The following is a 25,675-nucleotide window of genomic DNA, read 5'->3' on the forward strand; positions in this document are numbered from 1 at the left end:
GCAACTAAGCATTTGTGGGGAGTGCTTAGTTAACAATTTCAATTTCTGATTTTGCCATTGTATGTATTATTTTGTTTTTGCTTGTGATTAGTAACAAATTGTAATACTCAAGGTTAGGTAGGAAATTCTTCATTGACAAAAAAAATTCTCAACAATGTTAAAAAAATTTAATGTTAAAATTTTTTTGATTACATATTTCGACAATGTTTCACTTCTGACCATATAATTCCAAAATGTTTCATTTTTTAACACATGTTTCGAAAGTATATCATAAAAAACATAAGGCGCATGCGGGGCCACGACGAGCGGGGGAGGTGGTACTGTCACACGCCGGACTATGGATATACCTCTCTCGATCCCGATCTTAGTTAGGTTACGGAATAGGCTCCTTGTCGTGCAGGCCGAGAAGATAGAGAAGAATAAAAGGAAGTTGTTATTTCTGTATTTCAATTATATGACTGTTTTGATTTCTTCCTAATTGTATTTTGTCTCTTTAAGCACTTTTTGTTTAAGCTCATGCAAAATGAAGAAGGTGATGGATTTCGTTTGTGTGTGACTCCCATAAAAGAAAGAAGAACATGCTGCAATAAATGAAAGGAGTTGTAACGTCAAAAACTGGTTGGTTGTTGTAATTGTTTATATGAGTTTATTTACATTCATGAATAATATACTTGAGATGATATTTCTTTTTCTGTGCTTAATCATTTCAGATATGAAAGCAACTAAAGCTGTGATGCAAATCAATAGTGGAGCTAAATGACAATGAGGGGTAAATTACTCTGACAAAAGCGTACAAAGATTTCTTAGTTTGTTGTAATATTATGGAAAATTTCCAGAGAATTTATTTCAGTGATATTTTTTTCGTGTAGAAATTATTAGCAGCTTATGTACTGTTTGAAGAAAGAATTATTTCATTTCAACATGTTTTTTAAAAACATTTCTAACTTTTGAAAAATTCCCAGGAATTTTTATAAATTGGTCCGAAAATATGTGTTTTATGACTGTAATGTTTGTTGAATTTTTGGTGATTTTCACCAAAAGTACGATAATCTGGAGTAATTTACCCCGCGTTGATGACAAGAAGCCAATAGACTCAAAAACAGTGAATTCGTTTCGACCATCTAAGCAATGGAGTTAAAGAAAAATATGTTGTGAACATCTCAGCAGTTGGACTAAATTACTATTTCAATGAAATGTTGATGTTATTGGGGAAGAAACTGGGCTAAGTCTTTAGAGATTATGGACTATAGATGAAAAACAGAATTGGTATGTTTTGTTATTGTCTCTTCAGATGTTTTTTTTTTAAGTACGACAGTCGCTGCCATGATTGACGTTTTCGCTTCTTGGTTATGTTTTGATGCCTGTTTTTGAGAAAAGAAGAATTTCTTCCTAAGTGTTTTATGCGATTTTAAACCAAGAATTGAACTTCTGTTTAAGTTTCCCTCGCACAGGTTATTGAAGCGTTGTTGCGAATGGTTTTAATTCGCAGATATTGCTTTGAGATGACTCATCGTCAAAGATTTGTAAGCAGTGGAGTTCAATGTAATGAACATTGGTGCGCTACAAATGCAAAAGAAGTGTGTTAGAAAGAAGTAAAATCAATGGACTCTGGCTGCAAATGGAGTAATTGGGAAAAAATTGCACGTTATGTCAGCAGATAATGGACAACAAACATGGTATGTTTTGTTAATTGATATGCGTTTAACGGCACACTCGTTTGAGATGATTTTAAAATTCTGTGTCGTTTTATCAATTCTGCGTCGATTTTGCTGCTTCGTTATGTTTTCCATCTAAAATTTCGTTGCAGTTTTTGCCTTACGATGCTTGTTTTTGATGACAATGCGGCTTCTGCGGAACTCTTCAAACCATGAGTTGACTTTGTTGTGTCAATTATTGAAGCGTTGTGTTGTAAATGGTTGTAATTTGCAGATATTGCTTTTGAGATGACTCATCTTCAAAGATTATACATTCTTTTAGTAACATTCTTTTTTGCCATAATTTGAAAACCGACGATGAGCAATTTGTTGTATATGTTACAACCCAATTTAAACATGAAAAATCTTCATTTTTTTTACTTCATCAAAATGAAATATGTTTAATATATGTTTTTGTGTTTAAAATATATTGGAAACACATTCTATTTTCAGATGGCGATACAAGTGAAATTGAAGTGAAACGATGATAATAATGCTGTTAATGGTAATTGTTCAAGGAAAACCAGCCCAGAATTGATGTTCAGTGAATTTGCTTATGGTAATATAGTTAAGATTATAGTTTGGCTCCACTATAAGTATAATTGTCAATCTAAATAAAGTTGGAAGTTCCCCTTCCTTCCTACTTTATTTAGATGAAGTTTAAGTTAAATGCTTTGTCTGTCAAAATTGCCCCACACAATTTTGATAGATAAATGCGATAAAATAATATTGTAAATTGTCTTTTTGTCAATAGTTTAAAGTAATTATAATACTCCTGTAATGATCATAATGAACCCGAATAAGTTTGAAGTAATATGAATAATTTAAATATTTACTGAATAATTTGTATAATTTGATGAATAATTTGATGAATATGGTGACCTATAATATCTGCAGTATAAAGTAAGTCAAGGGGCCCAAGACAGTACAGGGAAAGCAGTAAGTCAGGGGGGCGAAGGCAGTACAGGGAAAGCGGCAAGCAAGGAAGGGGTTTGAAGCATTAATAAATGTGTAAGTCGGGGGGGGGTGGATGAAATGGATGTCAAATAAATAGATGGCGGCCATCTTGATGTGTGACTGCATTTGATAATGGCTCGGTAGGTGTAATTTGAGGCTAAATTGCGTTGATATTATGAAAAATTCGCAATATTACTTCAGTCGTGAAGTGTGCATCTGAGAGTTATAAGCAGAAGCGAAACTATGATTTAAAATGACTACGACGAGAGGAGAAAAGGTAACGCCGCCATGTTTCACATTGTTTCTTTCTCAGTTGTTTGCTTTGTTTACACCTGTCAGAAAAAGTCGTCGGTGTGTGTTTGTTAGTAAATAAAACAAGTGAAAGTTTCAATGAACATATTTCACAGGTTTATAGTATAAAATGTATAAAAAGTCAAGAAATTGAAGAAAACACTAAGATTTATATTACAGTGTACTTTCCATTTCTCTTAATTAGCAGCCTATAATTTAAAACTGCACGGTAGAATTTTTGAAACTTGGCCAGAATATATAGATAATTATATGTTGTAGAAAATCATCAACAAAGTCGGATGACACGAATACGCTTAATATGATCTTATATAATTAACTATAGCTATTTGTCGAGAGTGGTGCCAACTTCACAGTTTATACCAGAGTACATTCTCAAGGAGTATTATTCCTTTTAAATTTTTGTGCTCTCCAGATTTTGGATATATTTTAGACAATATGAATATCTATAATATGGCCAAGTTTAAAAAATTCTACTGTGTAGTTTTTTTTCTGTTCTGTTAGGAATGAAAGAGGATGGATGAAAGAGGAAGAAAATCAAGGCAGGATTTGTTAGTTTTCTTCCCAAGTATTTATTGGCTTTAAATTAGAACAGTTTTGTCTCAATAAGAGTCAGACTTCCCAATAAAGTATCCCAGTTTCGTCTCAACAAGACACAAACCTCTCAATTAAGCATCCCTGTTTAAGCACAGCAAGAATAGAATAAAATCTTACACTAAAAGGGTAACCCTAAGGGTAACACTTAAATCTTTCGAACTTCATCATTTTCATTTAAATGTTTCTTTTTAGGAATGAAAGAGGATGGATGAAAGAGGAAGAAAATCAAGGCAGGATTTGTTAGTTTTTTTCCCTGAATATTAATTTGCTTTAAGTTAGAACAGTTTTTTCTCTATAAGAGCCGAACTTCATAATTAAGAATCCCTGTTTTCGTCTCTGCGATTGAATATCCCCAATACCCATGTCATTCTAAAGATGGTGTAATATTTGTTTTATTCCAAAGACATCATCAGACTTATTCACTCATAAGTCTGATGATGTCTTTGGAACAAAGACTAAATATTACATCATATGTCATTATAAGTTCTTAACTAGCACTTAAAACGTTCAAACTTGATTGTTTTCATTTAAATAAATGTTTCTTTTAGGAATGAAAGAAGATTAAACAGTAAGAAAAACATGTATGTTTATTTGCTTTAAATTAGAACAGTTTTGTCTCAATAAGAGTCGTTCGGACTTCCCACTAAAGCATTCCTGTTTCATCTCTGTAAGATCTCTATTAAACATCCCTCTTTTGTCTTACTAGGACTCGAAAATCCCTAATACCCATGTTCATGTAAGCTTTTAAAATAGCACTTAAACCCTTCAAACTTGATTATTTTCATTTAAATAAATGTTGTTTTTTTTTAGGAATGAAAGATGATGGACTAAAGAGGAAGAAAAAAGGAGGTTTTGTTAGTTTTTCACAAAATATTTATTGGCTTTAAATTAGAAAATTTTACCTTAATAAGAATCAAACTTCCCAATTAAGCATCCGTGTTTCGTCTCACTTAAGATTCAATATCTAAACTTTACATTACTATTTTCATCTCCATAAACTTGAATAACCCTAATAAACATCCATATTTCGTCTCATCAGAGTCAATATCCCTAATCTTTGGAAGATCTTTCTGATGGAATATCTTTTCTTTGGTTTCATTTCTTTTGGGCAATTTCAGAATCAAGCTTTTAACGCCACCATCTGTAAGCGTGGATAGACGGTTCTTTGTTCGCAAAGCCACTGTCAGTTTATGTATCAAATCGGTTATTCAAGCCTGGTCTTTGTTAGATAGATAGCAATTTTACTCAATTTATATACTTGTAATATTCTGATATTTATTAAACAACTTTCAATTGTGTAAGTGAATTAAATTTGAATTAAGTTGCTGTAAATTAAATATGCAATATTGGTTCAGAAATCAGGAATGTCAATTTATGACATTACATCAACATGACAATTTCTAGTGAGTCGTGTAACTATCATCAATTTGGCTATTTCCTTTCAGATTATGGAGTCAGTTTAGTTCACTGATATGTATATTACACTGGATAAAGCACCACGTATAAAATATAGTAAGATAATTGAAGCCAGAAGTTGGCTAATCTGATTATGACCTTCGTGGGGTATCAGTCCCACTTTACTATACTTTTGTAATACAAAATCACAGTTTTGCATTTTTATTCGTTCTATCAACATTTGATTCTAGCAAAATTTTTGTGAAAGGGACAGAACAACCGGCAAAACCTTTTGATGAACATTAGTAAGTTGAAAACGGTGTCATCAAACTCTATGAGAAGATGTAAATCATCAAAATTTTGAATTAAAGTACCTCTGTTGTCACATAAAGTGAAGCAAAGTTTTCAACAAGTTCCTATATGAACAACTTCAATATCATGTTTCTAAATGTAGATCGTCCAGGTTGGTACAATCCTGAGAAGGACTGTTTTTGTTGTTGACTGATGTTTCGGCAACCTTAGCAGTAGTCGTCTTCAGACTCATATGAGGAGTAAACATCAGGTTAGCCACATTTACTATCTGGTTCTTACGTCATTGTATTGTGTGTATTAGGTAGGTAGGATGTGTGGATGTCAATGTGTGGGTGTCAAGTGTGTATTGTGCATTACTTACAATTACCAGCACCTTAAAAGACTTATTCACAATACAAACAAACGATCAACTAAAAACATTATACTTCATACTAATTCACAATAACAATACACAATTAACACCCACTCATTTAACTCCTCATATTACTATACAAACCTGAACGATCTACATTTACAAACATGTAACGATACTCCCGGGTTCATACCATTTACTTTAATATTGATTTTGTCGTGTGGTAAATTCTTCCATTGGTGATTTATGGCGATGATAACTATCAAGAACTTTTCAACTTTTTATCATCAACCTTTCACTCTTTCACTAACAATCATGTAACTACGCGAAGCTCTTAAATTCTTTAATAATGAATATTTTTGAAGATTTGTTGAGAAAAGTAGAGTTGCCATATTGAATAATTCCGACGAGCTCACGATCGGAAATTATCGTCGTGACGTCCAAATTCTTTCTCAAACACGAGATAATTTTCCCGCGTCGTTCAAGTTAAAATGGGAACTTCTTCACATCATCTCTGCAAAGAAACGACGATTTCAGGGTTGAAATATATGTCGTTTGTGTCTCATTTCATTTTAAATACGGTTCTACTACTTAACGTACCAAAACGTTTCTGTTTAGTTGTTCCCTTAAAGCAAGCCGAAAAGCTGAATTCGGAAGCCGACAAAGAGGGTATGCGTTTGACAAAGACGAAAGCAAGAGGTGAATAGCTTATTTTTCTTTACACTTGTCAAAAGTAAGTTTTAGCCTACTATGTTTAAGGCTATTTTGTACTTCGAGAAACGACATTCTTGCGTTAAAATCTAAGTGGAAGATTGTTTTGTCCAAGACAAGAACGCCCAAAACGTATGACAGCACTCGTTTGCATACCTTTCTAAGATTAACAATGAACTGTATGCACGAACAACCCTATGCGGATATTAACAATGAAACATCACTTGTGCAAAGAATAAAACTGTTTTGTTTGTTAAAAGGAACAATTGTCAATGTAAGGCACACTTAGGCTGCGTTTACACTATAACGGAGTAAAAGCTTATCAAGCTGATAGATAGGTTTAGTCTATTTGAACAGTTTCTGACCTTGAACAGTTTCACTGTCTTTTAATACAAAGAATATTCATCTCTAAAACGTTCATACGTATGTTTGCCTAACAGTTCAGTCATAAGCTATTCACTTATTCTGGATAGCTTTTGGAACTAAACGCTGTGTTCATCTTGCACTTCTACCACCTCTCGAAGGGTCATTTTCGTTTGATTCCCTCTCGATGTCTATATGTCTTTTACCGCTTAATTTTACTCGCAATTGTTCCGACACCAGATCAGCCATGAATTGGTCTTGCATCATTTTATCAGCATACTCGTGGTATTAACATTGCGCTCCTTCTAACATTGCGATCATCCGGTTGTTCATTTTGCAGTAGTCTGTAGTTCAAGAAGACAATGAAATAGTTAAGTACTTATGTTAGCGTGCTTATGTTTGTGTATTGTGCTTGTGTTGCTGTACATAAGATTGATAAATAAAACCATTTATCTAACAACATTTGAGAAAATCAACCTTCCACTCCTCTTCCTTGTAAACGAGACAATTCTACTAAAAAGCAGAGAGCCTTATACGCTACAAGTCCCGGGCTTGTGACCGGTATAGCAGAGTTAAAAGGTGAAAGGTTTATCAAAGATTAATCAACTGAATATTCCTGCTCATTTTTGTTTGGAAGCATGTTGAACAGTTCATATGGACAAAGCATCCCGCTTTCCACTGGAAAAGAATGAATCTAATAATATCGACGTTAAACATAGATTGTTACAAGCATCCCGCTTGCCGATATGTATAAGTATAATCACAAGGTTAAATAGTTGGAATGTTATTAAACAAAAAGAATGCTATCATTGTATAACGTAATGTTATAAGCAACAACTACAAACAATAACGATCTTATCTAACAACATTTGAGAAGATTAACTTTCCACTTAACATTTTCCCTTTGGAAGAGATTTTAACAGATAGCCAAAATAAAAGTGTGAGAAACCTCTTACATAACAAGTCTGAAAGTGGAAACGGAAAATGAATGATTTACTAAGTTTGCTAGAGGAGAACAAATGAGTGAATGAAACCTTGAATCAATAAGAAATGTATGTACTCGACGAGCAAATGGAAGCATTTCAATTGCAACAACAGCCAAGCAATACTTTTTTCATGGCTTTAAACACAAAGACTCAGATCTTCATCCTTACAAACCTCGCGAAGAAACCGTTGCTCGTGTATGGAAAAATCTGATTATATTTCCTTTGTATTTTCTATTTGTTTGGACCACGCAGACGGGGCGTTGCAGATTTGTAAAAACTTCATTAAAGATGAAAGTCTCAGAAGCATCTTACCAAGCGAAACGAGCAGGTCGAACATTTGTCTTGGACATTTCATTTGTGTGGTGGACTTATCGATAGATTAAAAAGGCTTCATCAAGGAAAATTTCAAATCATTGATAAAGAATGCTAATGCATCAGAGTAGCAAGACTTTGACAACATGATATTGGCCATGGACCGTTCTCTCATTTCTTTGAGCCCACCAAAGATGCAACAAATTTCGATTTCAATGAGTCAAACTGCAATAAGGTTAGCTAGCCTTTTATTTGGTTTTGACTTTTCAAATTCTAACTATGTGTTTCGCGTATCTTTCAAGGCTTGCAGACTTCTGCTTTAATATCTCAAATACTTAACTCTTATATACTTGACAGTAATTAACATTAAATGGATTATTATAATAATGGTACTTAACATATACAAACTATTCATTAATTATCATGCTAATACTAAACGTGTAAAGTAATTGGACTGTGAGATAATGACGTCCGACACGTCTCGTATTGCTTCCTTGGAAGATTAGAAAAAGCTGTTAAGGCGTGGCACGGATGAAAAATTTTAAATTTTTTTATGAATTTAAACTAATGTAATGAATATGAATGGTGATTTGATTGGTTTTGCAATAAATTTAAATTGACGTCTCTACAGTTCTCATCATATGTATGTAAATTAAAGTGAATTTGGACTGTGAGATAATGACCTCCCGTTTTCAAACTAAACTGTGAATTGGTTAATTTATGGAAATATTAATTTGTGGATGCCCTTTCTTTGTTTGTTATTCCCTTAAGACACACATAAAAACCAAGAATTGCTGTTTTCAAAATTATTATTAATGTTGGCCTGTAGAGATGAAGACAAGAAAGAGCGACAAGCAGCTTTGGCTGAAAACCATGAAAGGTAAATTTTGAATGTGAGATATATTGACGTTGGACACTTCTCGTTTTGCTTCTTTTGCAACATTACTCTTTTTACATATAGATAGGCAAGGTCACAATTCGTTTGTTGAAGTTTGCTGAAGAAGCCATTGTCAATGAAGTTGAAAGCGATGTGGTAAGGTTATGTTATGTTTCTATATCTTTAAATGGTTCTTGGCTGGTTATTTTCTTCAATCACAGGAATACGTCTAAAAAGAGATATTGTGATGAAAGTCATGTCGTAAAAATCTATTATATTTAATTATTAGTGGAAGATTTTCTCCGACATTTCCACCAGCTGCTGGTTCAGTTCAAGGACAAATACTCTTCAGCAAGGAGCCGCAAGTCTCTCATCAATGTTCATTCAATTGCTTCAGGGCAGTAGAATCATCGCGATTATTTGAATAGATTTATAGAGTAATAACATGTACTTTTAAAGAAGAAATTCTCGTTGTAGTTTTGTCACCGCCACAAACGAAGAACAATGTTTACGAAGCTCAAAGCCACATGTTGTATGTACTTTGCTCATCATTACTTATTTTTTTACCGGAGAGATTAGCTAGCTGTCGTGAATAGCGCAACTACAATTTTAAAAGTATAGTTTTCACAGACGGTTTTATTGTGAAATATTCTGTCTAATACAACAAAATACGCGAGATTAACCACATATCAATGCTTTACAAAAGTAAACTTGGAAGATTAGTAGAGAATTAAGAGAAAGCTGTTATAAGGCGTGGCACGGATTGAAACTTAAAATTTTTTATGAATTTAAACTAGTGTAATCAATTTGATTTGTTTTGCAATAAATTTAAATTGACGTTGCATTTATGCAGCAACCCATGGTGGCTGTTTCTTTTGTCTATATTATCATGTCTCATTTTGCTTTCTTTGAACACACTTTTACATTTAGTTTGATGAAGCAGCCATTGGCAATGAACTTTTAACATGCAATTGGCATAGAAGAAAGCGATCCGTTTTGAAAGTGTTGCTGTTTTCAAAATTATTATTAATGTTGGCCTGATGAGATGAAGACAAGAAAGAGCAACACGCAGCTTTGGCTGAAGAACATGAAAAGTAAATTTAAATAGAATGTGAGAATCAATTCGTTCGTTGAAGTTTGGTGAAGAAGCCATTATCGATGAAGTTCAAAGCGATGTTTTTCTTCAATCAAATGTAGCAGATATAAGCTAGCGTCAGGAATACGTTTAAAAAAGGTATTGTGATGAACGTCATCTCGTATAAATGTATTGTATTTAATTATTGGTACTTAGATGTGTGAAATGCAAGCTAATTGTGTGACTTATAGTGTTTATGAGTTAAATGCAAGAAGTATAGTAGAAGTATAGTGTTAGTGAGTTAGGTGGATTCATTATAATATTTGTGATTTAGGGGCTTAGACTATAACAGTTTTTGGGAGTCAATGTAATATAATATGAAAGAAATGCATATCATTATTTCATGTTTTCTTGTATTGTAGATCCAACATGGATGTAGTAGATAGAGTTGTGAAAGTCCCTTTGCCACCTGTGTCCTTTGCTTCAATTACTCTCACTAGTTTTTCATTACGAATGTGTCATGGTGATTCATGGCCAAGATTGTTTATGTGTAGTTTTGATTCATTCTTGATGTCAGTTGTTTGTTCATATAATGATGATGGGCCCCATTGTTGTATGAGCCCACCTAACGGTGGTCAGCTGATAATCAAAGATGATCAACTCTGCACTAAGCCATCTTTAAGTGATGATATAACTGGGGTATTGAAGTCCCTTTTCCTTTCCTCGAAGTTGTGTATATAATATATCTGCTTTCAAGTTCATATCAACTTAAACTGCACTCATATCATGATAAAAATATATGGATATTAGTAGATATTGTCTATAGTTGATTCATTATTTGTGTTATTAATTATATTATCAATCATATTATTAATTATATTATTAATTATATTATTAATTATATTATTTCTTTGAAAGTATTGTATTGAATGTGTAATTAGTTTTGATTATTCGACACAAGTAACATTGAATTGCTTCTTTGATCTTCATATTATGTACTTATGATTGATAAGCCATTTATTATGATTGTAAATTGTACAATAAATGAATAGATTCTACTTTGGACAAATGCCAAAATAAAATTAATGTAATATGAATAAATTATGTTACTGAATGATATTTTAAAATTTGATACAGACTGATCTATAAAAGTTTTAACACTTTATGTCATTTTATTACATGACAGAACATCAAATTGAAAGGCATATCCTTATCAATATTTGGAGTTAAATAGGCCATTATAACAACTTGATTTTCACGTTTGCCAGCGTCAGGAATACGTTTAAAAAAGGTATTGTGATGAAAGTCATCTCGTCGTATTCAAAACCATTTGAAATATGAAACAATGGACAAATACGCAGCAGCCCCTTGCTGCATCGTTGTAGTTTTCATCATCCAACGCGGCTTTCATGAATATGTAACAAAAATACACACACTTTAAAACAGTTACTGTTGTTGGTCATTAATTGATTGTTAATAATGAAACATATCATTTAATACTAGCAGCTATTTCGCTTTTTAATTCCTGTTATTATCGACCGTGGGAGTAATTATTAAAATGTTTTTTCTCTTTTCCTGCTCCTTTTCCCTTTGAGAGAAGGTCATCTAGGAGGACCAGAGCGCCTATTTTTGCTTGTTTGCAGTGTATTAATTGTCGTTAATTGTATGTTGTATAGAATGATTGTGCATGCGTGAAGGAACCAAAATGACAAAAGATTTATTAACAATTGTGATTTTTCTGAACAATGGTGAAAGTGCATGTCAACTTCTTCAGAATGAAATTCTTCATTGACAAAGAAAATAAAAGGGAAGTTGTTATTTCTGTATTTCAATTAATACGACTGTTTTGATATGTTACTAATTGTATTTTGTATCTTTAAGCACTTTTTGTTCAAGCTCATGCAAAAGGAAAAAGGTGATGGATTTCGTTTGTGTGTGGGACTCCCTTATAAGAAAGAAGAACATGCTGCAACAAATGAAAGGAGTTGTAACGTCAAAAACTGGTTGGTTGTTGAAATTGTTGTTGTAATTGTTTATATGAGTTTATTTACATTCATGAGTAATATACTTTCTAGGAGGTTGTATTGCTGATTTCCTAGGTTGTTGTAATATTAAGAAAAATTTCCAGAAATTTTTTTTGAGTGATATTTTTTTTCTTGTATAAATTATTAGCAGCTTATGTACTGTTTGAAGAAGGAATTATTTTGTGTTTTATGAGTGTAAATGACTATTTCAATGAAATGTTGATGTTATTGGGGAAGATAATGGACTATAGATAAAAAACAGAATTGGTATGTTTTGTTATTGTCTCTCTTCCTAAGTGTTTTATTGAAGCGTTTTGCGAATGGTTTTAATTTGCAGATATTGCTTTTGAGATGACACATCGTCAAAGATTGTGAGCAGTGGAGTTCAATGTAATGAACATTGGTGCGCTACAAATGCAAAAGAAGTGTGTTAGAAAGAAGTAAAAGTCAATGGACTCTGGCTGCAAATGGAGTAATTGGGAGAAAATTGCACGTTGTGTCAGCAGATAATGGACAACAAACATGGTATGTTATGTTTATGTTTTCCATCTAAAATTTCGTCGCATTTTTCCCTTACGATGCTTGTTTTGATGATAATTCGCAGATATTGCTTTTGAGATGACTCATCTTCAAAGATTATACATTCTTTTAGTAACATTCGAAATTTGTTGTATAATGTTACAACCCAATTTAAACATAAAATCTTCATTTTTTACTTCATCAAAATGAAATATGTTTAATATGTGTTTTGTGTTTAAAAATCTATTGGAAACACATTCTATTTTTAGATGGCGATACAAGTGAAATTGAAGGGAAACGATGATAATAATGCTGCGTTAATGGTAATATTGCTTATGGTAATAGATTCTAGTTTGGCTCCACTATAAGTATAATTGGCAATGTAAATAAAGTTGGAAGTTCCCCTTCCTTCCTACTTTATTTAGATGAAGTTTAAGTTAAATGCTTTAATGTACAATAAAATAATATTGTACATTGTCTTTTTGTCAATAGTTTAAAGTAATTATAATACTCCTGTAATGATCATAATGAATTGATAGACTGTACATAAAAACCGGAATAAGAATTGAAGTAGTATGAATAATTAAATGATTTACTAAATAATTTGTATAGTTTGATGAATATCGATCGTGACCTGTAATATAATCTGCAGTATTAAGTAAGTCAAGGGGGGCCGAAGACACTACAGGGAAAGCAGTAAGTCGGGGGCGGCGAAGGCAGTACAGTTCGGCAAGCAAGGAAGGGGCTTGGAAGTCATCTGAATAGATGGCGGCCATCTTGTTGTGTGACAACATTTGATAATGGCTCGGTGGGTTTAATTTGATGCTGAATTGCGTTGACGTTATGATTAAAAGTGTGCAGCAGATAGATTTATAAGCAGAAGTGAACTTTATGATTTAAAATGACTACGAGGAGATGACAAAAGGTAACGCCATTATGTTTCAAAAAGATTTCTTGCTCAAAGAGTTTAAATGGCTGAGCAGTACATGATCATTTTTGAATTTGAAAGTTTCAATGAACATATTTCATAACAAGATATATATAATTTTTTTCCATTTCTCTTAACGTGTATCCAATGGGAATCTTTCTTACCAACATTTTGGGGAGGAAAACATTTTGAAAACATGATGAGCCTGCATTATCACACGACAGAGAATCAAATCGATATCCCAAAGTAAAAGGAGATCTTTGTCAAAATGAGAACTCCTAACGGGTACGTCAAGAGAGGACACTCAACAACTCAGGTTCTTTGTTTGTTCCATCCAGCTGACCGAAAAAAGCAGGTGTGTGGTGTTATTTTGTTATATTTATACCAAAAGGTGATTGGTTTTTGTTGTAAACTTTTTTTACCATAAACATGTTTTTTGCAAACTTACATTAAGTCATTCATCTTTAACTTTTATTAACTAATATGTATCATGTACAATGTATCCTCCTATATTATAAATTTGACATTGTAAACAAGTCGAAACATGTTTATCGTAAAATTGGTGGGTTGATCGTTGTTTCAAAATGAAAAATCCAAAAAAGCAACAACAATACAGAACTTCATTTTCATTTTTTTTTAAATTTTTTTTTAATTACTACTGCTTTATCTTTTCATATTTAACATAATAATGATTGATTGTTGTTTATATATCAATTAGAAGATGAGGATGAGGAATGTCAAGCCATTAAAACTATATATTTTAAATCACAGCCATCCTAAAGTTCAAGAAATTAGAAAAGAAGAACAGTCAGGCTTTTCACATTAAAGTTTAATGGGGAACATGGTGCTACAGTTACATCATGTCAGTGGTTACGTAATATTGTTTGGGTATGTATTTAACTATACATTTACTCATCTACATCTACTCACCTTAACTTTTAAAGCACTCCCCCTTACTTTTACACCACTCCCCCTTACTTTTACACCACTCACCCTTCCTTATAGATGACTCACACTTACTTTTAGATGCCCCACCTTTACTTTTAGAAGGCACACCCTTACTTTCAGATGACAAATCAATACTTTTAGATGACTATACCCTTACTCTTACACAACCCACCCTTACTTTTACACCACTCATGCTTACTTTTAGAAGAAACACTCTTACTTTTAGAACACTCACCTTTACTTTTACAAGATGCACCCTTAATTTTAGAAAGACTCACTCTTAATTTTAGATGACTCACCCTTACTTTTAGATGACAAACTATTACTTTTAGATGACTATACCCTTACTCTTACACCACTCACCCTTACTTTTACACCACTCATGCTTACTTTTAGAAGAAACACTCTTACTTATAGAACACTCACCTTTACTTTTACAAGATGCACCCTTAATTTTAGAAAGACTCACTCTTAATTTTAGATGACTCACCCTTACTTTTAGATGACAAACTATTACTTTTAGATGACTATACCTTACTCTTACACCACTCACCCTTACTTTTACACCACTCATGCTTACTTTTAGAAGAAACACTCTTACTTTTACACTCACCTTTACTTTTAGATGCACCCTTAATTTTAGAAAGACTCACTCTTACTTTTAGATGACTCACCCTTACTTTTAAATGACAAACCATTACTTTTAGATGACTATACCCTTACTCTTACATCACAAACCCTTACTTTTACACCACTCATGATTACTTTTAGAAGAAACACTCTTACTTATAGAACACTCACCTTTACTTTTACAAGATGCACCCTTAATTTTAGAAAGAGTCACTCTTACTTTAAGATGACTCACCCTTACTTTTAGAAGACTCACCCTTACTTTTAGAAGCCTCACCTTTACTTTTAGATGACACACCCTTACTTTTAGATGACTCACCCTTACTTTTAGATGACTCACCCTTACTTTTAGAAGACTCACCCTTACTTTTAGATGACTCACCCTTACTTTTAGATGACTCACCCTTACTTTTAGAAGACACACCCTTACTTTTAGAAGACTCACCCTAACTTTTAGAAACTCACCCTTACTTTTAGATGACACACCCCTACTTTTAGAAGACTCACCTTTACTTTTAGAAGGCACACCCTTACCTTAAGAAGACTCACCCTTACTTTTAGAAGACTCACCCTTACTTTTAGAAGGCACACCCAAACTTTTAGAAGACTCAACCTTACTTTCAGATGATACACCTTTACTTTTAGATGACACGCTATTATTTTTAGAAAACACACCCTTACTTTTAGATGACTCACCCTACTTTTAGAAGACTCACCCTTACTTTTAGAAGACACACCTTACCTTTAGAAGACACACCCTTACTTTTAGATGACTCACCCTTATGTTTAGATGACTCACCTTTACTTTTAAAGGACACACCCTAACTTTTAGAAGACTCACCTTACTTTTATAAAGCACACCCTAACTTTTAGAAGACTCAACCTTACTTTCAGATGATACACCTTTACTTTTAGATGACACGCTATTACTTTTAGAAAACACACCCTTACTTTTAGATGACTCACCCTTACTTTTAGAAGACTCACCCTTACTTTTAGAAGACACACCCTTACTTTTAGAAGACTCACCCTTACTTTTAGAAGACACACCCTTACTTTTAGATGACTCACCCTTACTTTTAGATGACTCACTCTTACTTTTAGAAGACACACCCTTACTTTTAGAAGACTCACCCTTACTTTTAGAAGACTCACCCTTACTTTTAGATGACACACCCTTACTTTTAGAAGACTCACCTTTACTTTTAGAAGGCACACCCTTACTTTTAGAAGACTCACCCTTACTTTTAGAAGACTCACCCTTACTTTTAGATGACTCACCCTTACTTTTAGATGACTCACCCTTACTTTTAGAAGACACACCCTTACTTTTAGAAGACTCACCCTTACTTTTAGAAGACTCACCCTTACTTTTAGATGACATACCCTACTTTTAGAAGACTCACCTTTACTTTTAGAAGACACACCCTTACTTTTAGAAGACTCACCCTTACTTTTAGAAGACTCAGCCTTACTTTTATAAGGCACACCCTAACTTTTAGAAGACTCAACCTTACTTTCAGATGATACACCTTTACTTTTAGATGACACGCTATTACTTTTAGAAGACACACCCTTACTTTTAGATGACTCACCCTTACTTTTAGATGACTCACCTTTACTTTTAGAAGGCACACCCTTACCTTAAGAAGACTCACCCTTACTTTTAGAAGACTCACCCTTACTTTTAGAAGGCACACCCAAACTTTTAGAAGACTCACCCTTACTTTTAGAAGGCACTCCCAAACTTTTAGAAGAGTCACCCTTACTTTTAGATGACTCACCCTTATGTTTAGAAGACTCACCTTTACTTTTAAAGGACACACCCTAACTTTTACAAGACTCAGCCTTACTTTTATAAGGCACACCTTAACTTTTAGAAGACTCAACCTTACTTTCAGATGATACACCTTTACTTTTAGATGACACGCTATTACTTTTAGAAGACACACCCTTATCTTTAGATGACTCACCCTTACTTTTAGAAGACACACCCTTACTTTTAGAAGACTCACCCTTACTTTTAGAAGACTCACCCTTACTTTTAGAAGAATCACCCTTACTTTTAGAAGACTCACCCTTACTTTTAGAAGAATCACCCTTACTTTTTGGAGACTCACCCTTACTTTTGGAAGGCACTCCTAAACTTTTAGAAGAGTCACCCTTACTTTTAGATGACTCACCCTTATGTTTAGAAGACTCACCTTTACTTTTAAAAGACACACCCTAACTTTTACAAGACTCAACCTTACTTTCAGATGACACACCTTTACTTTTAGATGACACGCTATTACTTTTAGAAGACACAGCCTTACTTTTAGATGACTTACCCTTACTTTTAGATGACTCACCCTTACTTTTAGAAGACACACCCTTACTGTTAGAAGACTCACCCTTTCTTTTAGAAAACTCACCCTTACTTTTCTATGACACACCCCTACCTTTAGAAGACTCACCTTTACTTTTAGAAGACACCCTTACTTTTAGAAGACTCACCCTTACTTTTAGAAGACTCACCCTTACTTTTAGAAGGCACACCCTTACTTTTAGAAGACACCCTTTCTTTTAGAAGACTCCCTTACTTTTATGACACACCCTACTTTTAGAAGACTCACCTTTACTTTTAGAAGGCACCCTTACTTTTAGAAGACTCACCCTTACTTTTAGAAGACTCCTCCTTACTTTTAGAGGCACACCAAACTTTTAGAAGACTCACCCTTACTTTTAGATGACTCACCCTTATTTTAGAAGACTCACCTTTACTTTTAAAGGACACACCCTAACTTTTACAAGACTCACCCTTACTTTTTAAGACACACCTTTACTTTTAGAAGACTCAACCTTACTTTCAGATGACTGACTCTTACTTTTAGATGACTCACCCTTACTTTTAGATGACTCACCCTTACTTTTAGAAGACACACTCTTACTGTTAGAAGACTCACCCTTTCTTTTAAAAAACTCACCCTTACTTTTCGATGACACACCCCTACCTTTAGAAGACTCACCTTTACTTACTCACCCTTACTTTTAGAAGAATCACCCTTAATTTTAGAAGACTCACCCTTACTTTTAGAAGACACAGCCTTACTTTTAGATGACTCACCCTTACTTTTAGAAGAGTCACCCTTACTTTTAGAAGACACACCCTTACTTTTAGAGGACTCACACTTACTTTTAGAAGACTCACTGTTACTTTTAGAAGACTCACCTTTACTTTTAGAAGACTCACCTTACTTTTAGAAGACACACCCTTACTTTTAGAAGACTCACCCTTACTTTTAGAAGACTCACCCTTACTTTTAGATGACTCACCCTTACTTTTAGAAGACTCACCCTTACTTTTAGAAGACTCACCCTTACTTTTAGAAGACTCACCCTTACTTTTAGATGACATACCCCTACCTTTAGAAGACTCACCTTTACTTTTAGAAGGCACCCTTACTTTTAGAAGACTCACCCTTACTTTTAGAAGACTCACCCTTACTTTAAGAAGGCACACCCAAACTTTAAGAAGACACACCCTTTCTTTTAGAAGGCACTCCCTTACTTTTCTATGACACACCCCTACCTTTAGAAGACTCACCTTTACTTTTAGAAGGCACACCCTTACTTTAAGAAGACTCACCCTTACTTTTAGAAGACTCCTCCTTACTTTAAGAAGGCACATCCAAACTTTTAGAAGACTCACCCTTACTTTTAGAAGGCACTCCCAAACTTTTAGAAGACTCACCCTTACTTTTAGATGACTCACTCTTATGTTTAGAAGACTCACCTTACTTTTAAAGGACACACCCTAACTTTTACAAGACTCAGTCTTACTTTTTTAAGGCACACCCTAACCTTTAGAAGACTCAACCTTACTTTCAGATGACTGACTCTTACTTTTAGATGACTCACCCTTACTTTTAGAAGAATCACCCTTACTTTTAGAAGACTCACCCTTACTTTTAGAAGGCACTCCTAAACTTTTAGAAGAGTCACCCTTACTTTTAGATGACTCACCCTTATGTTTAGAAGACTCACCTTTACTTTTAAAGGACACACCCTAACTTTTACAAGACTCAGCCTTACTTTTATAAGGCACACCCTAACTTTTAGAAGACTCATCCTTACATTTAGAAGACTCACTCTTACTTTTAGAAGAATCACCCTTACTTTTAGAAGACTCACCTTTACTTTTAGAAGGCACACCCTTACTTTAGAAGACTCACCCTTACTTTTAGAAGACTCCTCCTTACTTTAAGAAGGCACACCCAAACTTTTAGAAGACTCACCCTTACTTTTAGAAGGCACTCCCAAACTTTTAGAAGAGTCACCCTTACTTTTAGATGACTCACCCTTATGTTTAGAAGACTCACCTTTACTTTTAAAGGACACACCCTAACTTTTACAAGACTCAGTCTTACTTTTTTAAGGCACACCCTAACCTTTAGAAGACTCAACCTTACTTTCAGATGACTGACTCTTACTTTTAGATGACTCACCCTTACTTTTAGAAGAATCACCCTTACTTTTAGAAGACTCACCCTTACTTTTAGAAGGCACTCTAAACTTTTAGAAGACTCACCCTTACTTTTAGATGACTCACCCTTATTTTAGAAGACTCACCTTTACTTTTAAAGGACACACCTAACTTTTAGAAGACTCACCTTACTTTTAGAAGGCACACCCTAACTTTTAGAAGACTCATCCTTACATTTAGAAGACTCACTCTTACTTTTAGAAGAATCACCCTTACTTTTAGAAGACTCACCCTTACTTTTAGAAGGCACTCCTAAACTTTTAGAAGACTCACCCTTACTTTTAGATGACTCACCCTTATGTTTAGAAGACTCACCTTACTTTTAAAGGACACACCCTTACTTTAGAAGACTCACCTTACTTTTAAAGGCACACCCTAACTTTTAGAAGACTCATCCTTACTTTCAGATGATACACCTTTACTTTTAGATGAAACGCTACTACTTTTAGAAGACACACCCTTACTTTTAGATGACTCACCCTTACTTTTAGAAGACTCACCCTTACTTTTAGAAGACACACCCTTACTTTTAGAAGACTCACCCTTCTTTTTAGATGACTCACCCTTACTTTCAGGTGACTCACCCTTACTTTTAGAAGACACACCCTTACTGTTAGAAGACTCACCCTTACTTTTAGAAAACTCACCCTTACTTTTCGATGACACACCCCTACCTTTAGAAGACTCACCTTTAATTTTAGAAGGCACACCCTTACATTAAGAAGACTCACCCTTACTTTTAGAAGACTCACCCTTACTTTTAGATGACTCACCCTTACTTTTAGATGACTCACCCTTACTTTTAGATGACTCACCCTTACTTTTAGAAGAATCACCCTTACTTTTAGAAGACTCACCCTTACTTTTAGAAGACTCACCCTTACTTTTAGATGACATACCCCTACCTTTAGAAGACTCACCCTTACTTTTAGAAGACACACCCTTACCTTAAGAAGACTCACCCTTACTTTTAGAAGACTCACCCTTACTTTAAGAAGGCACACCCAAACTTTAAGAAGACACACCCTTTCTTTTAGAAGGCACTCCCTTACTTTTCTATGACACCCCTACCTTTAGAAGACTCACCTTTACTTTTAGAAGACACACCCTTACTTTTAGAAGACTCACCCTTACTTTTAGAAGACTCCCCTTACTTTTAGAAGGCACATCCAAACTTTTAGAAGACTCACCCTTACTTTTAGAAGGCACCCAAACTTTTAGAAGACTCACCCTTACTTTTAGATGACTCACCCTTATGTTTAGAAGACTCACCTTTACTTTTAAAGGACACACCCTAACTTTTACAAGACTCACTCTTACTTTTTAAGGCACACCCTAACCTTTAGAAGACTCAACCTTACTTTCAGATGACTGACTCTTACTTTTAGATGACTCACCCTTACTTTTAGATGACTCACCCTTACTTTTAGACACACCCTTACTTTTAGAAGACTCACCCTTACTTTTAGAAGACTCACCCTTACTTTTAGAAGACACACCCTACTTTTAGAAGACTCACCTTACTTACTCACCCTTACTTTTAGAAGAATCACCCACTTTTAGAAGACTCACCCTTACTTTTAGAAGACACCCCCTTACTTTTAGGTGACTCACCCTTACTCTTACACGACTCATCCTTACTTTTAGAAGACACCCTTACTTTTAGAAGACTCACCTTACTTTTAGAAGACACTGTTACTTTTAGAAGACTCACCTTTACTTTTAGAAGACTCACCTTACTTTTAGAAGACACACCCTTACTTTTAGAAGACTCACCCTTACTTTTAGAAGACTCACCCTTACTTTTAGAAGACTCACCTTACTTTTAGAAGACTCACCTTTACTTTTAGAAGACTCACCTTACTTTTAGAAGACTCACCCTTACTTTTCGATGACACACCACTACCTTTAGAAGACTCACCTTTACTTTTAGAAGGCACATTCTTACCTTAAGAAGACTCACCCTTACTTTTAGAAGACTCACCCTTACTTTTAGAAGGCACTCACAAACTTTTAGAAGAGTCACCCTTACTTTTAGATGACTCACCCTTATGTTTAGAAGACTCACCTTTACTTTTAAAGGACACACCCTTACTGATAGAAGACTCACCCTTACTTTTAGAAAACTCACCCTTACTTTTCAATTATCAATTAAAGTTGATTAAATAACAAGACAACTTGATTAAATAATCCTACAATCAGCACCATATTTTGTTTCGTGGACGTGATTGGTAGTTGACTTAAATCTAAAATTTGAATTTGTTTCCCAATGAAATTTCTGAAGTTGTAGGTGAGAATCGTACGTCATAGGTTCGAGGTTCATTCAATGCTGTTGCAAAATAAGCATGATTGCTATTTTGAAATTTGATAAATTGTCGTTCGTCACGTGCACCATTCACGTTTTTTATTTGAATGATAGAATAATACAATCGTTTATCCAGAAAAATAATATGATCGTTTGCTACTTGTATTTCCTTATAGTTGTTATCGCTTCTCAAATTTAAAGTATAGGTGTCGGAACCATCTTGTGTTTGCAAATCAAAGGTGACAATACCTTCTAAAAAATGATTGACACGTTCGGGAATAACAAACGTAATGGTAAGCGTCGTATCTGCAACAATGTACTCGTTGTATACATCCGTGTACACTTCGTAATCCATTTTCAAATAAACTCTTAGATGAGGTTGCGGATCTTCGTCGTCGCGACATCTTTCCGGGTCCATGTATCCTATACCAAACGTAGCATGGTCCAAAACTTTGACAAGATGAGGAAATTGTTCACCGCATATAGTTCGCTATTCTCCGCGCAATGCTTCTATCATAGCATCATCTTCTGGAAAAATATGTGTTTCGGGAAAAGAAACCATAGAACATCCTTCTTGTTCCAATCTGTTGAATAATTTCAACATGGGTGCAGCCATTCTATCATAACTATCGTAATCAAATCCTTCGTCATCAAACTCGTCGTCGTCATCCTCGTCCATTTTCGTCAAACGTTCTCTCTCATTAGGTTTTCATCATCATCATCATCATCAGGTAAACCCTCGCGTTTCCTTCGTCGTTTTCGCGTTCCTTACGACGTTCTTCCATACCTATTTTATATCGTTCTTCCATAGTCGTCTTTTAGGTTTTTGGACCGTCCAACCGAGCTTTTTCCGCCTCTTTATGTTCTTTCTCAATTTTCATTTTAACTTTATTCATTTTTCTAAAACGGAGGTAGTCGTCGACAAAGGAGTCAATCGTCATGTATTCGTTCATGCGAAGAGAATGAATATTGAACAGAGAACAATAGGGATACTTCCAATCTCCTGCATCCTCGTCATACTTGTAATCGATGAGACACTTCAAGTTGACATCCAAATCTCGATCAATCTTCTTAAATCCAGTCAAATCAATGGTTTCACATTTTCCGTAATGAACTTGCAAACATTCTCGGCTAGCGCAAGGTGCAAAACAAATGTCGCATTTAGGTCTGTATGCCGCATCTTCTTGACATTTCGTACGCCAACAAAACGGACATTTTTTGGTGTCGCAAGGATGCGTGTTGAACGGCTGTTTAGGGAAAGATCTCATGCATCTCATGCAATATATTTTAGAAAATGCATAACATAATTTTCTATGTCTGAAATCAATTTTGGCAACATTGTACTGTTTTCGGAATTTTGAAATAAGACGTATAAATTCTATCGTAATCCTCTCCCGCTTCTCCTTTCGTGAGGGAAAAGTCTGACTCTTCTACGACGTCGGCGAACTCGCCATCGCTGTATTTGTCTCCGTCGTTCATCACGTCTTTGCCAAAATTGTCTCGCTGCTTCGGGTATAAGTTGCAACGATGCACGAAACTCTTCCCTATGTTGCGCTTGGGTATCTTGTATTATACCTATTCTTCTGGAATTACGTCTACGCGTACGTTCGCTTTGTCGTTCTGATCTTTTCTTACTCGATTCATGCAAAGATACTCTTATGTTATCAAGAAACAGATCGTGGAAATTTTGTATGGATTGGAAACGTTCACCTTGGTCTTGAACGTCAATTAAATTAAGTAAAATGTTCACAAAATCACTCTCGAGCCAAGATAAAAATCCCGAAAAATGTTCACCTAATGTGGCGTTACTCGTGTCCGAACACTAAAAATAACGTAACGTGAACCCTGATAACCGAGTCCGGATAATGTTCTTGTATATAAGAATATAAATATCTATAAATTAGCCTGAAATAAATAGGAAAATCTGTTTCCCTATACTCGTGAGGTTCAAATGTAAAATCTTTCAATATATCTCTCCAGCCTTCTCGCTCGCGAACCGACAAATAGCGAAACAAATTGTTGGCAGCCAGTTCCATTCAATTCCTGAAAAATGAACAACCATACTCGTCAACAACTTTCAAATTAAATACTAAATACGATGTAAGCTATGATTTAAAGAACACACAAAAAAATACAACTGACTTTAAGCTATGAATAAATTTTAATAACCAATGACGTAACGAAACTTTTAATCAGTTATAATATGCACACTAATTTGTATATTATGAAGCAACCATTACATCATTTACATAATTCAATCTGTTTTTCAGTTTTTTTCAAACAATGTTCCAAGTTACGTTTAAAATCGACCAAATATTTACGTTTCATACAATTTTCAGCTTCGTAATCTTCCATGTGACCAAAAAACTCGTTTGTATTATCAAGCACGTTATCAATACACTTTTTTATCTTCTTTCTTACTTCACTAGTTTCTTCATTATTCGAATTTGTTGTATCATCATAATAGCACTCGTCATTTTCCGATCGCACGCAACGTTTTTGCTTGAGGAGGTGTTTCAGAAGATGTTTCTTTTCGCGACGCATCTCTTTTCTAATCTGTCTTATTTCGTTTGCAGCTTGCGTTTGATTTATTGCAGAATGTGTTTTAGAAGGTGATTGAATATTTGAATCTGTATCAGAATTTTCTACATTTGGTGATTCAACTGTTCTCACTTCTCCGTGGTTTGATTGTAAAGAGTCGTCTGTTGCAAGGGTGCAGATGGTGTAGATTTAGGATATGCAAGGGGTGTAAGAGATGTAGGGTTGAATGATGTAGAGGGTGTAGAGACGTAGTCTGTAGGAGGTGTAGAGACGTCATCTGTAGGGGGTGTAGGGTCGTCTTGCGTTGCTGTTTCGTTGTTGTTGTTGTTGTCATGCGTTTCTTGTCGCTTGGATGATTTTTGCTTTTGATTTTTCTTTCTTACCTTTATTTTTCTTAGGAGCTCTCTGCGGTTCACGTATTGCCTCTATGTTGTCAAGTACATCTGAAAGAGTGTTGTTTGATTGCAAAGGTTGATCTGCTCTCTGACTTTGAGATGTGCTAGCTGCTTGTACATGATCAGAGAGATCAAAAGAAATCATGTGACGTACATCGGTTTGCTGCAGACGGAGTTTTATCCTATTATTTTTAATGCATATCATGTTTGCAACTGCATTTTGATACTCGTTGAATCTGTCAAAAGCGGCCAGGTCAAAATCTTGAGGTTTAGGACCAAAATAATGAAGGTAATCAACGAAAAAAGTATTTTCACATATTTGATCTTGAAACACCTTCAAAGCGGATGCTATAGCATTATCCGTAGAAGCAAACAAGTAAGCAGCCGCAGCACATCGCAAAAATTTTTTCATAAGCATCTATCCATTCCATAGCATCAGTGTTGTCTGGATTCAATGAAAATTTTGCTTTAATTTTGTAGACGTACATGTGAATCATGAGAAAGAAATCAAAATTGTTAGAACCCCTTTCTTTTGCTTCTAAAATGTTATCGTGTAACAAGACCAGTTGTATAGTGGGATGAGTTGATTGTAAATATATTTTTTTCAACATGGTTCGTTGACATTGAGTGTAAAATGTATTCTCGGACAGCGTCAAAGGAATTGTCTTGGAGGCAAAATGATCAAAAATAGGATTTAGGGTCATGATAGAACGACCTTGCTTACATACTTTATTAAACGTCGATTGCAAAGTTTTGTAATAACTTTTCATATTTTTAATAGCCTTGGGTAATTTTTCTTGTGTCTTTGATCTTTCTTTTATCATTAAATCTTTGAACAACACGTGCGCTGCAGCTTCTATACCCCATTTTTCTACGTCAATATTTCCAAAATTGATAGGTTTCGGATTAGACCTAATTAA

General features: G+C 34.5%; 4 long non-coding RNA genes across 12 annotated transcripts; all 4 read left to right on the forward strand.

Annotated features, from left to right (window-relative positions):
* Nucleotides 1–430: 430 nt before the first annotated feature.
* Nucleotides 431–25,596, forward strand: LOC124451564. Of its 4 annotated transcripts, XR_006950539.1 has the most exons (5): nt 431–618; nt 711–1,266; nt 12,302–12,489; nt 24,759–25,044; nt 25,236–25,596. It is a non-coding gene; the product is annotated as an uncharacterized LOC124451564 (long non-coding RNA). The 4 variants fall into 4 exon arrangements; XR_006950533.1 differs by lacking the exons at nt 24,759–25,044; nt 25,236–25,596 and adding an exon at nt 12,753–13,026; XR_006950552.1 differs by lacking the exons at nt 12,302–12,489; nt 24,759–25,044; nt 25,236–25,596 and adding an exon at nt 1,490–1,499.
* Nucleotides 1,507–2,534, forward strand: LOC124451514. Its single transcript, XR_006950494.1, has 2 exons — nt 1,507–1,676; nt 2,148–2,534. It is a non-coding gene; the product is annotated as an uncharacterized LOC124451514 (long non-coding RNA).
* Nucleotides 3,463–4,487, forward strand: LOC124451588. Its single transcript, XR_006950558.1, has 4 exons — nt 3,463–3,511; nt 3,750–3,796; nt 4,106–4,138; nt 4,368–4,487. It is a non-coding gene; the product is annotated as an uncharacterized LOC124451588 (long non-coding RNA).
* LOC124451535 lies at nt 5,218–11,009 on the forward strand. 6 transcript variants are annotated; one of them, XR_006950502.1, is made up of 10 exons: nt 5,218–5,257; nt 5,407–5,415; nt 5,982–6,154; nt 6,235–6,315; nt 7,929–8,223; nt 8,818–8,868; nt 8,950–9,021; nt 9,155–9,397; nt 9,796–10,099; nt 10,363–11,009. It is a non-coding gene; the product is annotated as an uncharacterized LOC124451535 (long non-coding RNA). The 6 variants fall into 6 exon arrangements; XR_006950500.1 differs by having other exon boundaries at nt 5,982–6,315; XR_006950521.1 differs by having other exon boundaries at nt 5,982–6,315; nt 8,954–9,021.
* Nucleotides 25,597–25,675: the final 79 nt, after the last annotated feature.

Source organism: Xenia sp. Carnegie-2017, unplaced genomic scaffold (genome assembly GCF_021976095.1).
Source record: "Xenia sp. Carnegie-2017 unplaced genomic scaffold, XeniaSp_v1 HiC_scaffold_13, whole genome shotgun sequence".
Taxonomy (NCBI): domain Eukaryota; kingdom Metazoa; phylum Cnidaria; class Anthozoa; order Malacalcyonacea; family Xeniidae; genus Xenia; species Xenia sp. Carnegie-2017.